At 44.9% G+C, this 17,516-nt stretch overlaps 1 long non-coding RNA gene across 1 annotated transcript in view; it reads right to left on the bottom strand.

The window, feature by feature from the left end:
• LOC126355194 (uncharacterized) overlaps positions 1-17,516 on the bottom strand; it is a 512,700-nt gene that overhangs the window by 145,459 nt on the left and 349,725 nt on the right. The window contains exon 3 of the long non-coding RNA XR_007565472.1: positions 14,610-14,678. This is a non-coding gene — a long non-coding RNA (uncharacterized LOC126355194). The remainder of the gene's footprint in view (positions 1-14,609; positions 14,679-17,516) is intronic.

Raw genomic sequence — 17,516 nt, 5'->3', positions numbered from 1 at the left:
CGGAGCGCTGTATAAGGTGCATGATCGCTGCTAGATGTTCACGCCACATTGCACCACTAACGGTAGTTATAGCAATGACCTACCATAAGTATAAGAACAGCGGATGAAACCAATTTCCAACCGACTGTTGCCGGATTTCAGTATCACTCCTTGTCGCTGAGAACCGATTTCAAATCCGACAGGAACCTTTGCAGCCAGTAAATGCATGTCCATCTCAACCAGCTCCCAATCGAACATTGCGAAGAAAACTGCATTAATGTGGACACTGTGAGTCTAATATTCAGCGGAAGCCTACTGCTTATAGTGCCTGTAAAAACAGGCAGGTCTACGTTGTGTCAAATAACATAGCAACTCGACAGTGCCTGAATGGAGGCTTGTAATGTTGTCCGACGAGTACTGATTTTGCTTTTGTTCAATTGATGTGTGTACCTGCTTACACTGGAAGGCATCTGAGCTAAGATTTCCATTTCCGTCCACGGCCACAGACCGCAGAAGTTACCGCAGCCTTTAGTTAGCGCGGACTGACAAGTGCCTGGTGTTACGTAGAGTCAATTAGTGGAACACACAGTTGCGGTAGCGGCACCACGTAATCAGGCTATTACGTGCCCGAGCTGAGCACTCTGTAGCAAAGACAAGCGTTACGGTGTTGAGGTTACTGCCTCACTTGTATCACTCCTTTCAATTTGACTTCTCGTAATTTGAGAACTGTCCGTGATCGGTAAGTAAAACGAAGAATTTCTGTCTTCAGGGAGCTGAACCACAGCCGAGCTGCATTTTTTCCTCTATTGTTGATTACAAGCAAGAAATAACCATCGATCTGGTCATAGTTGCACGCCGAATGGCTTGGACCACGAATGTACCTAAAGATTTCTCACGTAGGATAATCAGCACCGTCAGAGTACTTACTGACGATGATATTGTCTGTGTAAAGTGTCGTCGTTGCACAGTATTAATGTATGTAGACGCGCCCAAAATTTACGTTTTTAATCAATGGGATCTCCCATTAACCATCGATACTATGCGAACCACCGTGATGTGCATGGCAGAGGGTAGGTTCCACTATATCAGTTATGAGGATTTCTTCCAGTTCCATTCAAGTATGGAGCGCGGGAACAATGATTCTTTGAATGCCTCTGTGCTTGCAGTGATTATTCCAATCTTATCCTCAGTATCCCCGTGCGAGCGATACATCCCGAGCGTAATCATTTAAAGCCGGTTCCTAAAACTTTGTTAACAGACTTCTCGGGATAGTTTACATTCATCTTCAACAATCTTCCAGTTCAGTTCCTTCAGTATCTCTGTGACACTCTTCCACGAATTAAATAAACCTGCGACCCTACTTTGCATACGTTCAATATTCTCTGTTGGTCCTATCTGGTACGGGTCGCAGGCAATATTCTAGGATGGGTGTAAGCAATCACTTTCGTAGACTGATTTCACTTCCCCAGTATTCTATTAATAAACCGAAGTCTACCACCTGCTTTACCCACGACTGAACCTAAGTGATCATTGCTTTTCATATCCCTACAAAGTGTTACATCCAGCAATTTTTATGAGTTTGCCGATTCGAATAGAGATTCATTAATATTATAGTCACAGAATACCACGTGCATTCGTTTTGCGAAATGCAAAATTTTACATTTCTGAACATTTAGAGCAAGATCTGACTGAATATTTACACAGCTTCTCTCAGGTGGTACTTCATTGTAGGTAACTGCAACTCTTGCAAATATACTGATTTTACTACTAATTTTGTCTGGAAGGTCATTAATATACACCATAAACAGCAAGGGTCCCAGCATACTTCCCTGCTGCACACACGAAATTATTTCTACATCTGATAATGTGTACTCCCCACCAAAAAGTCCTCAATCCAGTCACAAACTTCACTTGACACCCAATATGATCGTACTTTTGGACTTTTGACAACAAGTATAGGTGCGGTACTGAGTCAAATGCTTCTCGAAAATCAGGAAGCACTGCATGTATATGGTGGTTGCCTCGACCCAAAGCTTTCAGTATATATATATATATATATATATATATATATATATATATATATATATATATATATATATATATATATATTTGTGTGTGTCAGAGAGAGAAACGCTCATAACAAAGAAACAGTATTCCAATATATGACTAGTGGAGAATATCTGAACAATCTCATATAATTTAATTATATGCAGAAATTAATCTAGAGCAAAATATGAATACGTAAAGTCGGTAATAAAGAGAGAGAGAGAGCAGGAAACACACAGATTTGTCGTGTTGAAACGGTTGGAAACAGCCAATACAGAAGGATCACTCAGAGAACTTAAATGGACATCTTCTTGGGCAAAGTTAGAGAACCGGTATATCTGCAAGACTGCGACAATTCTGCTGCCACCATTGCATATGTCACGCAGGGATCATGAGAGTAAGATAAGATTAGGGCACATATAAAGGTGTAAATCCTTCAATATGTGGATGAAGTAGTAAAAAAGCAGCTAACATTCCTTCGAAGTAGTCTCCGTCACGCACTGTTTATTGGCTTGCCAAGTATGTTCACCGTATTGTGAAATGATTTGGGTGAAGGTCACGGTTAAAGCAGGCTCAGACATGGTAATTGGATGTCTCTACAGGCCCCCGGGCTCAGCAGCTGTTGTGGCTCAGCACCTGAAGAATAATTTGGAAAATATTTCGAGTAGATTTCCCCACCATGTTATAGTTCTGGGTGGAGATTTTAATTTGCCGGATATATACTGGGAGACTCAAACGTTCATAACGGGTGGCAGGGACAAAAAATCCAGTGAAATATTTTTAAGTGCTTTATCTGAAAACTACCTTGAGCAGTTAAACAGAGAACCGACTCGTGGCGATAACATATTAGACCTTCTGGTGACAAACAGACCCGAACTATTTGAATCAGTTAATGCAGAACAGGGAATCAGCGATCATAAAGCGGTTACTGCATCGATGATTTCAGCCGTAAATAGAAATATTAAAAAAGGTAGGAAGATTTTTCTGTTTAGCAAAAGCGACAAAAAGCAGATTACAGAGTACCTGACGGCTCAACACAAAAGTTTTGTCTCAAGTACAGATAGTGTTGAGGATCAGTGGACAAAGTTCAAAACCATCGTACAATATGCGTTAGATGCGTATGTGCCAAGCAAGATCGTAAGAGATGGGAAAGAGCCACCGTGGTACAACAACCGAAATAGAAAACTGCTGCGGAAGCAAAGGGAACTTCACAGCAAACATAAACATAGCGAAAGCCTTGCAGACAAACAAAAATTACGCGAAGCGAAATGTAGTGTGAGGAGGGCTATGCGAGAGGCTTTCAATGAATTGGAAAGTAAAGTTCTATGTACTGACTTGGCAGAAAATCCTAAGAAATTTTGGTCCTATGTCAAAGCGGTAGATGGATCAAAACAAAATGTCCAGACACTCTGTGACCAAAATGGTACTGAAACAGAGGATGACAGATTAAAGGCCGAAATACTAAATGTCTTCTTCCAAAGCTGTTTCACAGAGGAAGACTGCACTGTGCTTTCTTCTCTAGATTGTCGCACAGTTGACAAAATGGTAGATATCGAAATAGACGACAGAGGGATAGAGAAACAAAATCGCTCAAAAGAGGAAAGGCCGCTGGTCCTGATGGGGTACCAGTTCGATTTTACACAGAGTACGCGAAGGAACTTGCCCCCCTTCTTGCAACGGTGTACCGTAGGTCTCTAGAAGAGCGAAGCGTTCCAAAGGATTGGAAAAGGGCACAGGTCATCCCCGTTCTCAAGAAGGGACGTCGAACAGATGTGCAGAACTATAGACCTATATCTCTAACGTCGATCAGTTGTAGAATTTTGGAACACGTATTATGTTCGAGTATAATGTCTTTTCTGGAGACTACAAATCTACTCTGTAGGAATCAGCATGGGTTTCGAAAAAGACGGTCGTGTGAAACCCAGCTCGCGCTATTCGTCCACGAGACTCAGAGGGCCTTAGACACGGGTTCCCAGGTAGATGCCGTGCTTCTTGACTTCCGCAAGGCGTTTGACACAGTTCCCCACAGTCGTTCAATGAACAAAGTAAGAGCATACGGACCATCAGATCAATTGTGTGATTGGATTGAGGAGTTCCTAGATAACAGAACGCAGCATGTCATTCTCAATGGAGAGAAGTCTTCCGAAGTAAGAGTGATTTCAGGTGTGCCGCAGGGGAGTGTCATAGGACCGTTGCTATTCACAATATACATAAATGACCTGGTGGATGACATCGGAAGTTCACTGAGGCTTTTTGCAGATGATGCTGTGGTGTATCGAGAGGTTGCAACAATGGAAAATTGTACTGAAATGCAGGAGGATCTGCAGCGAATTGACGCATGGAGCACGGAATGGCAATTGAATCTCAATGTAGACAAGTGTAATGTGATGCGAATACATAGAAAGGTAGGTCCCTTATCATTTAGCTACAAAATAGCAGGTCAGTAACTGAAAGCAGTTAATTCCATAAATTATCTGGGAGTACGCATTAGGAGTGATTGAAAATGGAATCATCATATAAAGTTGATCGTCGGTAAAGCAGATGCCAAACTGAGATTCATTGGAAGAATGCTAAGGAAATGCAATCCGAAAACAAAGGAAGTAGGTTACAATACGCTTGTTCGCCCACGGCTTGAATACTGCTCAGCAGTGTGGGATCCGCACCAGATACGGTTGATAGAAGAGATAGAGAAGATCCAACGGAGAGCAGCGCGCTTCGTTACAGGATCATTTAGTAATTGCGAAAGCGTTACGGAGATGATAGATAAACTCCAGTGGAAGACTCTGCAGGAGAGACGCTCAGTAGCTCGGTACGGGCTTTTGGTAAAGTTTCGAGAACATACCTTCACCGAAGAGTCAAGCGGTATATTGCTCCCTCCTACGTATATCTCGCAAAGAGACCATGAGGATAAAATCAGAGAGATTAGAGCCCACACAGAAGCATACCGACAATCCTTCTTTCCACGTACAATACGAGACTGGAATAGAAGGGAGAACCGATAGAGGTACTCAGGGTACCCTCCGCCACACACCGTCAGGTGGCTTGCGGAGTATGGATGTAGATGTAGATGTACAGAAAACTGGATACCCCAGCGTACAGAACAGAGCAGTCCCTTGATTTGGTTACTTCTGTAACAGCATAGCGTGGGACAGTTCTGGAAAGTAACGGTGTGATTACTCAGCAGTTGTCCTTGTCCTGAACTGGCTTGTCCTTTTCCTTCCCCCCCCCCCCCCCCCCAACTTCTTCTTCTTCTTCCTCTTCTCAGGTGATCGGCATTTGGGTATTCCATTTTCATTCGTTCTTGTGACGTGATCTCTTAGTTTATTTCTGTACGCCTTGGTATGTTGATTTACGTTTTTAAGCCTTAGTTCTTGCCTGACTGTTGTACTCCTTATCATGCCCGGTAGTCTATAGCCATCTGTTTTTAAAGAACTCATTTTAACAGCTAGTACTCCTCGTTTATTTTCAGATATTGTCGTCCAAACCTCACTCTCATAAGCTGGTTCAAATGGCTCTGAGCACTATGGGACTTAACATCTGTGGTCGTTAGTCCCCTAGAACTTAGAACTACTTAAACCTAACTAACCTAAGGACATCACACACATCCATGCCTGAGGCAGGATTCGTACCTGCGACCATAGCGGTCACACGGTTCCGACTGAAGCGCCTAGAACCGCACTGCCACACCGGCTCTCATAAACTATCGATAGTATAGAAGTTAAAACTTTCTGGGTTATTAGGACGCGTCATATTTCCTCTCAAATGATCGACGTTTCAACTCCTCTGCTGAGAGCTTCCTCAGGATCTACCGGTGTGGAGTGCTGCTGGAACAATGTCCAAGACGAGTGTCGCGTCCTCTTATAAACGGGAGTTTTCCAGCATTCGTGCTGGAGAAGTGGTAGTATTAGTTAAAATTCTTATGGCTACCATTGCTCGGTCATTGTCATACGCTAATATTCCCGGACTGATGCAGAAGAAGGATCGTTGTTGGTATACAGAAGATCTGATAACACACTAGGCGAAAGAGTGTACAGAAAGCCGACAAACATTAACAAGTATTTAGATGTCACTTCGCACCACCACCCAGACCAGAAGCAAGCAGTACTCAACAATCTGTCTTCACGTATGAGATTTTCACTCTGCAACGGAGTGTGCGCTCATATGAAACTTCCCGGCAGATTAAAACGGTGTGCCGGACTGAGACTCGAACTCGGGACCTTTGCCTTTCGCGGACAAGTGCTCAACCAACTTTTTTTTTATAAGAAAACAAATAAAAACCTCTTGTGTATGAAAATAAAAGACGACGTTCTTCATAAAATAACACAATATCCCTTGAAAACGGAAAACATAAAAGGTAGCTATATTTCCGCTACGGCCTTCTATTTTTTTTTTTTTTTTTTTTGTGAACATAAAGGAGTGTACAGTCTCACCATCAGCAGCAAACTTTTTGTTTTTTTTTGTTTTTGTTTTTGGGGAGCACAGGAGAAAGAAAACAAATAGGCCGCAGATAGAGAGCTGTGTGTGAAAAGGATAAACATGTGTAAGGACAAAAAAAACTAAAAGAGGAGGAGAAACAGAAGTGAAATAAAATAGGAATACTTTCCGCGCCATGCTCCACTTTCGCGCTCCGTCAGAACAAAATGCATTCTATCATTGACCATTGAAGGGGAACGTGCGATCGTCCAGTCTTGGCTGGCACGGTTCGTTGAGATTCCAGCTTTGAGCGAAAATACTCTGTAAATAGTTCACGAAAGTGGCCCGATAGTGTCGATGTCGGCGAAGGGTGTGGTGATGTACTTGGACGCGCGTCCAGAAGTCCACCAGATCGACGATGTCGTCCCGAAAGAGGTAGTTGACAGCCATGCCACTGATCCATGTGATGGCGTGCCACTTAGCCGATGGAAAGTAGGCCGTGTCAGGATATATCATCATGGTGGGAGAAACGTGATGTAGTGGTACTCGGAGGTATAAAGCCACAATCTTTTGTACGAGGGTCCAGACAGCTGCTGCTGGCCCACACTCAAAACGATGTATATCTGTATCTTCGACATTGCATTTGAGGCACAGGGGAGAGTCCACCAGTGCGATGCGATGCAGTTTCTGTCTTGTAGTATACTCGCCGTTGACTAGAAGATACCACATAGAGGTGGTGTCAGTGGTGTGATATGGTTGGTGGATTGTTTTCCAAACTGTAAGCCACGAAACCTGGGGGTGACGTGTTTCGACGGGGTTGCGGGGTGCAGACTTTCGGAGAAGATGGTAGATGTCGCGAGTGGTCGTCTTCCTGGTCCTGGGGAGCTCGGTGCATATGTAGCTGTACTCCAAAAAGAAACGGCCGATATGTGACATCGGAGGTGGGATGTGTGCCAAAGACGTCGGTGGGCGTCTCGAACAGGTGCGAGCTCAGTGGTCAACATTCCAGTGAAACTAGCATTTTGGCTTTTCCATAACCGGAGCACAGTATTGGTGTGAAGTGCCGTAGTCCTGGCTCTCACATTAACCAGATCGAAGCTACCATCCCGCTTCGGTAAGCTGAGAGCTTCATACTGGACTTTGAATGTGTGTCCAGAACAAATGAAATAGCCGAAAGCCGCCTGTAATCTGGCCGCCATTGTCGCAGTGATGGGCAGAATGTGCGCTATATGGGATATCCGGGCTGCCAGATGGGTAGTGACGAAGGTGACTCTCTGGCACATATTCAGCGGGCGTAGAATGTGATTTTATATGTTGGCCCGGGTGCGTTGCAGCAGCGCCCGATAATTGATCGCCGAGGTGCGGCGAATGTCTCGCGTGTACACCAACCCGAGACAGCGAAGGGTGTCCACCAGTTGAAATGGGACGACGCTGTCTGCAGGAAGGCCGCGGCCGATCTTCATGGCGCATGATTTTGCCACGTTCATAGCGCTCCCTGCCCCTGCACTGTAACGGGTAATCCACTGCATCGCAGCTTGTACGTCGGCCGCTGAACGTACGACGAGGGCCAAGTCGTCCGCGTAAGCTCGGCAGCGGAACATATGATCCCGGAGTGGAATACCTGTCAAACGTCGCCGTAATCCGCAAATGAGTGGTTCCATCGCAATGGCATAAAGCACCGTCGACAAAGGGCAACCCTGCCGTACTGAGCGTTCAATCCGTATAGGTTCTGTAAGTCTGCCGTTGACGAGAAGTCTGGACGTTGTTCCACGAAGGAGCCGCATAATCACTTGTGTGAACGTCGGGGAAATTGCCATTCGGTTCATCACTGCGTTAAGGAATGCACGATTGACGCGTTTAAACGCTTGTTTGAAGTCGATGGAGATTAAAGCGGCACAGCGATCACATCTCGATATTCACTGAGGGCTGTCTGTATATTACGATCGCCGCCTAAAGATGTTTGTTCGTGGGATACAATGTCTCGTAAGACATGTTTGAGTCGCACTGCTAGAAGGCGTGTGAAAATCTTGAAGTCGGAATTGAGTAACGTGATCGGCCGATAACTGTCGAGTCGTGTTCCTCCTGCGGGTTTCGGGACTGGTACAAGTAAGCCTTCCATGAATATTGGAGGCGGGTTCGCCGCGCCGGACAAAAGTTCCCAGTCCATGTCCCTCTATCGTGGCATCATCAAATCTTGGAAGGTTCTGTAAAATTCGAGAGGTAAACCATCCGGGCCAGGAGATCGATTCAGAGACCCTTTATCCACAGCACCTTGGACGTCGTCGGTCACTTCAGAAGTCAGGAGGGATGCAGCTGCTGCGTTTAGAGTACCTGGGCAACCTCAGCAATGGCTTCTGCACCGGCAGGTCCCTCTTGATAGAAAAGTCTATAGTGCGTAGTGAATGCATCCGCAATGGTAGCCTGCGAAGTCAGCCGGCGTCCATCAGGTAAGTCTAAAGTTGTCATTAAAGCCTGTCGGCGTCGACGAACATTTTGAATAATATGATGCATAGAAGGTTTTTCACCGTTAATCCTATCTTGGCTGCGTGCTCGTACAATAGCTCCCTCTAGACGGCATCTGGTCAAGGTTAAAATCTTTGCCTTAATGCGTTGAGCTTCTTTTAGACGATCCGGGGATGGAGGTTGATCCACGAGTTCATGTAGAGTGCTATAGTAGAAATCAGTTGTATGGTGATTCCACCTGGCCTTGGCTCTGCCATAGTGTGTCAATGTGCGTCGGATGGCCGGTTTGGCGCACAGCAACCACCACTGCAGTGTGGTCTCGTAACGCATAATGCGTTGAACACAGGTGTGCCACGTGTAGGTGACCTGTTGTCGGCATTCAGGGTCCCGCAGTAGCGCGACATTTAGTTTCCAAGGTCCTGCACTGCGCCATATAGATTGTCGACGTAGGTTCATGGTACAGATGTAGATGTCACGATCCGAGAAGGCAGACGGCCAACGTTCCGCGTCGAGGAGAACTGATTTTAGAGCGTTAGAGACGTATATTCTATCAAGTCGGCTGGCGGGGTGGCCCGTAATGTGTGTTTACCCCGGGCGGTCGCCGTGTACCACTCGCCAAGTGTCGAGGAGACGAAAGCGGCGGACGAGGAAGCGAAGTTCCGGACATGTGGTGAAATGGGGTTATTGGTCTGTGCGCTCGAGAACGCAGTTGAAATCTCCACTTACGATGAGATGATCGTATCGGCCGAGGAATAAAGGTGTGATATCTTCTGCGTAGAACTGGGAGCGATCCCTCCGTTTATCAGTGCCCGATGGGGCGTACAGATTAATGATTTTGAGACCGTCAACTGTGATGGCCACCTCTCGCGCTGTTGGGAGGTATGCGACATCGGAAACTGCAATCCCTTCTCGGAGGAGGATGGCTGCGCCTGTGTGTTCCATAGCTGCAGGGGCGGCGTACGTCTCATATCCATAACACCCAGCCCAAGTTGCTGTCCTCATTTCTTGTAACAGGGCGATGTCGATGTCCGCTGCTCTTAGCGTGTCACGAAGCAGTTGAAGTTTAGCGTGGGAGCCGCTATTATTAGTATTGATAGTAGCTATTCGGTACGCCTGATGGGAGATCCGTGCTGCCGATTGGTTCGTAGATGGTGAAGATTGTTGTGGTGGATGCTGGAAGTCCATAGAAGTCGCAGGAGTCGCCGTAGAAACTTCCCCATTTTAGTGTTGGTCTAACGGAGGAACAGATCTCATTTTCGGATCAGATGGAGGTGGGAAATCCGTGTCATTCGCTCATGAAAAATGTCCTACAGGTTTGACATCGGCGAGAGGTGGCAGCGCCGGCCGAGTCGGCTCAGCTGCGTCGGTGACAACAGGCGTGCTGTGTTCCATTGCTTCTGGGCGTGGAGCTTTCGCACGATCTCTGTTGGACGGTTCACCGTCTTGTGGATGACGCGTCTCCGTGGCAGAAGAGAAAGTGTTATCGTGTTCTCCGTCAGAGTGGTGTGGCATCTCTTCGTCCTGCGGAGGGGGCTCAGTGGTCGATTCTGGTGTCTTGCGGCGTTTTTTTCGTCGTTTGGGCGACCTCTGCTTTTGGCAATGAGTTTCGGTGTCTGAGGAAGGAAGAGATTCACGTCGTTCCGGTACAAAAGCCGCGGATGTTATAATGCGGTCGTCATTCTTCAGAACACTCATTGGTATCCTTGTGATCTTCTAGCGTGGGTGTGTCCGCTTGTTGGACATGTTCACGGTCGGCATCGCCGGTGTCAAGGTGCTGGGACGCCTCCGGGTGTATCTGAACAGAGAGACGCTCATGAACGGTGTCTTGTGTGGGCTGGACGTGCAGTGTCGCCGCATAGGTGACTGGAAGGGTGTTCGTGGTTCTGTCGGTGTTCGTATCGTCGGGCCTTAGTTGTGTGATGCGGCATTTCAGGCATTCATTAGGGACGTGGCCTTCTTTGCCACAACCGGAACATGTTCGAGGTTGTCCGTCGTAAATGACCACCGCACGGCAGCCGCCGATAGAAATGTACGATGGAACATGCAGTTTGAGATCGATCCGGACTTGTCTCACACCATTAGGCACCGGATACGTCGTAAACTGTGCCCATGTCTCGGCTACGTGCCTCTGTACTTTTCCGAACGGGCTTAGCGCCGCGATGACTTCATCTTCATTACCTCGAAAGGCAGTTCGAATACACGGATCGTCCGAAGGCCAAGTCCTGCATGGTTGACATCCACAGGCCCGACGTTTCCGTCGGAGTACCGAAATTTTTGTCCATGTCGCGTCCTTTAAATAATCTCATTGCAGGCAGCGTCGGAAGTCATCTTAACATAAACGACGCTGCTAATGATCGATAGGTGTATGCCGATGACTTCGTCACGGGGGATCTTCACGTCTTCACGTAGGCAGCGTTCGACGGCCAGTGCTTTGGGTCGTGCGTATTCATTTGAGAAGGTGAACTTAAGAGTGTTCTTGCTGTAAGAGTTGGCCATTAGAGCGTGCTCGACTGAGAAGCGCTGTGACGAGGAAGTAAACAAAACACTCCGCGCGCGCACTGCTGCCTTGCCGAACGCAGACTGCCGACCAACTGAGCTACTAAAGCACGACTCACGCCCCGTCCTCACAGCTTTACTTCTGCCAGTACCTCGTCTCCTACCTTCCAAACTTTACAGAAGCTGTCCTGCGAAACTTCCAGAACCAGCACTCCTGAAAGAAAGGATACTGCGGAGACATGGCTTAACCACAGCCTAGGGGATGTTTCCAGAATGAGATTTTGACTCTGCAACGGAGTGTGCGCTGATATGAAACTTCCTGGCAGATTAAACATGTGTGCCGTACCGAGACTCGAAGGTTCGCAGGGGAGTTTCTGTAAAGCTTGGAAGGTAGGAGACGAGGTACTGGCAGAAGTAAAGCTGTGAGGACGGGGCGTGAGTCGTGCTTGGGTAGCTGAGTTGGTAGAGCACTTGCCAGCGAAAGGCAAAGGTCCCGATTTCGAGTCTCGGTCCGGCATACAGTTTTAAACTGTCTTCACGTGCCTCCCGAATCGAGTTGAATTTTTTAAAGAAGACATTGAAGGTAAGTGCCTATAATAGTTATTCAAACGACAGGGCTCTTAACCGGAATATTAATAACGCTGATAAGAATGACGTGGAGCTGCCTTCTCACTCCGTTACGTTACCGTTCGTTTCTTGGATCACTGACCGCATAAGCAGAGCTCTAAAGAAAAATGGTATTCAGACATATTTCTTTAGTCAAAACAAAATAAAACTTTTTTTCCGAAGGAAAACGGATGCACCTGATGGCCTCCACAATGCTGGCGCCTGTCAAGTGACATGTGACTGCGGCAAAGTGTATTTAGGCGAAACGGGAAGAACTGTTAAAGAACGTATTAAGGAACACCAACGGAACATGCGGCTCAAACAGATTGCAAAATCGGCAGTAGCGGAAAATCATGAGAACTGTGGCTCTGACATCGATTTTAACAACGTACGTGTGCTGGCTAAGGAAACAAACATTTATGGAAGAAAGGTCCGAGAAGCGGTTGAAACTTCTTAGAATGCATGTAATTTTAGTAGAGAGGACGGCTATAGGCTTCCGGTATCGTGGCTTCCCGCCATCAAGAAAGTGAATATGCTGCCGCGGTGTGCGAGCGAGTAAAACAACATGCTGCAAGTCACCTTGGTGGACAACAATATTTTGAGTAAACAGTCCCTCACTTTTGCTCCGTCCGTTTCGAATCTAGCCAATGATGACGGCTAACCAATAGCAGTAGGAGGAATTTCAACCAATAACCCTTCTCCAGAGTAATTGTGGAGTAGTGCCTTTCTATCCAGTGACGACGGGCCACCAATAGTATCCACATGGGTTTAGCCAACACCGCCCCTTCTGCATCAGTGCGGGAATATTAGCCTACAATGATGACCCAGCAATGGTAGCCATAAGAATTTTTACCAATACTACCACTTCTCCAGCACGAATGCGGGAAATCTCCCCTTTGTAAGAAGACGCGACACTCGTCTCTGACAGTATTCTAGCAGCAGTGGACACCGGAAGATCACGAGGAAGATCCCAGCAGAGGGGTCGAAACGTCGATCATTTTAGAAGAAATATGGAGCGGCCTTATAACCCAGAAGATTTCAAACTTCAGTGACAACGGCCACGAAAGCCTGCAGACTTACATATCGACAGTATTGCCATTGTTTTGTAGAACTTAATTGAGCTCTCTTTCCTCGTCTTTTAATTCAGAATCCTATCTTTGGTTCCATTAATATAATTGAATAACTTATTTTTTTCTGTATATCTTTTTCGTTTGTGAAGGAGGTGCTATTTACCAAGAACATGAACTCTGTAACTTTCTCTGTATTCTGGTCGTTTATTACGGTTTTGCGTGGGTCTGGGTCCTGTTCTTTAAAAGAGTTAAAGAGTGTCCTTGCCGTCGACTGCAAGAAGATGATCATCAACAAAGATTGCTGTCATCAGATAACTTCGTTGGTTAAGTCATGGGCCTAAGACTCTAGTATCTTTAGCAGTTGTCTCAACATAGAATGAACACAAACATTAAAAAGTAACAGAGACGTAATGCATCCTTATCGCAAGCCTAAATTTCTTATTACTTTAACATTCACACAACATACAGGATCTCTATCATCAACTGTCCTTGCCAGCTAATTTTGGCGGTGGCGGTTTTATCTCAGTCGGAGTGACTACGAAGCACAGGGGCGCATACGAAACCGAGTGTTCACAGGATGTCGGATATGGAATGTCTCGTCATTCAGGCATCTACGATCTGACAGTGATAAGATGCGGCGACATGCTCATCCTGTGGTCTGGTGTCACCACGATGACTCTTACCACATTACCAGGGCTCTCTCTCTCTCCCTCTCCATCAATTTCTCAGGCATGAGTGTACTCTGAGACCGTTCAATAGTATTCACCACCAGATACAGTGGCCGGCCATTTCTTATCCAGCGTATGCGTCACCATGACACTGCTTCTGGTGAAAAGTAAACCAGACACTGTACCTTCCTTGCTCACGTCGAGTTGTAAACTAACAGCAACGAACTACAGGAATCTCTAAATATTTCATGACATAGCTACGCTGGGAATTTTATTGAAACAACCGATTTCAGCGAATACATAGGATCACCTCCAGATTAATCAGCTGGGATCTGCATAATAGAAGTATTAGATAGTTTACAACACTCACTGCAGTTGGTTGAAGAAAACTTCAATTTGTTTTCTTTCCATTACTGTACATTCATCCATTGGAAGCCATTGTGATATAATGGTAACATTCATGTAATTTGCAGTTGCTGCGGACTCTGTTGAATTCGAAACAATGGAAATGAAAAGCCTGCTGTATGGTATTACACTAACTAACAAGATGAATTTTTCCTAGCGGTAAATAAATTGCAATTGAAATGCAGCTTAAGGTGTACAAACAATATGTCTTTCGTAGTGACGCATGTCCCTTTCAGCGCCATCTCAGTAAGACAACCGAGGATATATGTCCTTAAATACTCACATTTAACTAGTTTCATATTTTGATATTTTTGTGACTTCACGCACAAAACTGGCTCTGATGATATGATGTGCTACGCCCTAACTCTAGCACTAGGTACTAAACAATAGGAGTAATCAGAAGTGTCACCTGTGATCCTTCAGGTAGCCGAATGTGAAGAAAAAGCTTATATTGGAAGCTTACCGTGTTGTTCTGGCTGTATCACAGGCAAAGCTGACTGCTTAGTTCGTCTGCATTGGCGAGTGCTCCAATCTGCAAGAGTAACGATACATACTGTTATTTCACTGTATCACACACACACACACACACACGCACGCACACACTGCGATGCTACCACTTCGTTTCAATTAACTTGTGCTTTCCTTGTTAGGAATGACATTCATTCAAGCGTGACTCATCGGATTGAAACAGTAACAATAACTTGTAGTAGCTGCTCGATAATGTTTCTCACTGTATACCTAACGATAATATTATGTGAGCTGCTGGACTTAAAGTAATACGTTGTTATTACGTTCTGATGAGTGGATAGGTAGCTAGCTGTAATCACAATTTCGTTCTAACTTCAAGATGGTTGAGGACTGAGAACAAACATATAAATGGGAAAAATTAACTAGAACAATTCTGACATTCAGCAGAAACATTAACAAATGATTTTAACACGTATCACACACAATAATGTAGAACGATTAGACAAAAAATACGCAGTAAGTAAATATACAGGGCTGAACTGCACTGCACAAAGGATGCAGCGTGCAGTGCAGTGGCTGGTCATTTGAGTATTTGTGTGGGCAACACTTCACTTTACATATGGCGGTTTTAACCAGTTCACTTTACACCAATTAACGTGAGAAACGAGAGTTAATGTGTCACTGAAATGTAAACTCTGGGTAGTTAACATTTTAACATCGTCGCATGTATCGAAAGAAACTTTTTTCACTGGAATTACATCACGACAGTGCGTCTACTGCATAATGATGAATTCAGCTTATTGCTTTTCGGAATCAGTTTTGTCGTCTATTTCACAGCTCATATCACTTTAGCACATAAAACTGCTTATTAATGATATAAACTGCATTTGTTGAATACCGAATATGTTAATTTATCTGGTACCAGCTTCTACTTTTGTGATAGTGAAATATGAACAGACTTTGATACATGGAACGCGCAGTCGCTATACACTCAGTACTTACTGAAGGAAACACGTAAAACCAAGTGCATTAGCTAATCCAATAATTACTCAAATAAAACAGCACAGTCGAGAGAGCTTCGCTTTAGAAAACTAAACTTGACTCCGCATGCTAGCGTCCTGCGAACGTATTCACTGTATGCCCAACACTGGTGACAAAAACATTTCAGATTCGTAGTCTTATCAGTGAGCAGTTGTGTGCCTCTCCTGTAGATGCTAGCTAACCAACAACCCAAGCCAAGTAGCGATGTCCAGTTCATCATTACATTGGCTGGCTAGGAAATAAATGTAGAAATTGAGCTACGACACTGCTGTGATATCACCGGCGACTCAGCAGTTGCACTCTATGCAGAGTGTTCCTGGAGGAATAGTCAGTATTGAGGGATATGAAAAGAACGATTATTCGAAGAAAAACATGTCCAATAAACATGTGCTCTGAAATGCGTATCTTAAGAGCTATGAGCACTTCTTCATTTACGATATTGTGAAACAAATCTCTTCTACTGAAAGGTCTTTGTTTTGCGTATTTTTGGAGGAGGTAGTCTAGACCAAAACAAGACAAATATCGTCTCATAAACAAGGTCCGTAAAATGCATACTATACGAGCTACGAATACCTGTTCAGTAAACGAGATGTGTCACACCCGATCTAAGATGAAGAAGTGCGCTTGGCTCTTAAAGACTGCATTTTAGAGCCCATTTTCGTAGATTTTTCTTTTCACTGCGAATTGCCGTTCCTTTCAGGCCACTGAATGCTGACAATACCTCCTTAGACACGCTGTTTACAGTAAATTACAGGCTGAATGCATATCTGCAGTTTTCACGACTCCACAAAGACGACTCTCGAAAAGGTAGCCCGTTCTTCGTCTATCGGCTCTTTCCATAACTGACGTACATTGCCAATCTACAAAAAAAATTCAGCTACCAATAGCTAATACTGTGTTTGATAATTCCAAGGAGGAGGAGGGGGTACACTTGGAAAACGCCGGGAGACACGGGGAAATTCCAGTAACATCACATATTGATCAGGGAAACATTTCGAAATCAGATGTTGGATTGTAAGGCATACCCAGGAGCAGAATAGACTTAGATCACAATTTAGTAATGATGAAAAGTAGGTTGACTTTTATGAAACTAGTCAGGGAGAATCAATGCGTAAAGAAGTCGGATACGGAAATACCAGGGAATGGAGGTACACACTTGAAGTTGTCTAAGGCTGTTGCTACTGCTATAATGAGTAGCTCAGTAGGCAGTTCAGTAGAAGAGAAATGTACATCTCTAAAAAGGGCAATCACAGAAAAATGTGCAGGGTAATTCAGGAATGCAGAAATACAGGTCACTTAGGAATGAAATAAATAAGAAGTGCAGGGTAGTTAAAGCGAATTGGCTGCATGAAAAATGTGAAGAAATCAAAAAGAAATTATTCTCGGAGTGACCGACGCAGCATATAGAGAAGTCAAAACGAAGCAAGGGTGGTAACATAATGAAAATAATGAGAATTCCACTACTGAATGTAGCGGAGGGAGCGGATATGTGGAAAGATAATAAAGGCCTCTATTGGGGTGGTGGTGGGGAGGGGGGGGGGTTAAAGTGGCAACATAACTATTATTCTTGTTGGTGTTTAGATTGGTGGTATATCACCATACTTTCACGAAAACATCATCCACACAATTCCAAAGATTGCAAGAACTGACAAGTTTGAGAATTGTCGCACAATTACCTTAAGAGTTCATGCATCCAATTAACTAACAAGAATAATATATAGAGGAATTGAACAGGAAATTGAGGATCTGTTAGATAGCGAAGAGTTCCGCTTTATGAGGGCAAAGGTAAAAGAGAGGACGTTATGATATTTCGGTTGATAGTGGAGACAAGACAAAAACAAGACCCATTCATAGGAACTGT

Source organism: Schistocerca gregaria, chromosome 3 (genome assembly GCF_023897955.1).
Source record: "Schistocerca gregaria isolate iqSchGreg1 chromosome 3, iqSchGreg1.2, whole genome shotgun sequence".
Taxonomy (NCBI): Eukaryota; Metazoa; Arthropoda; class Insecta; order Orthoptera; family Acrididae; genus Schistocerca; species Schistocerca gregaria.
The sequence above is the reverse complement of the archived record's forward strand: the minus strand, read 5'-3'. Positions and strand labels throughout refer to the sequence as shown.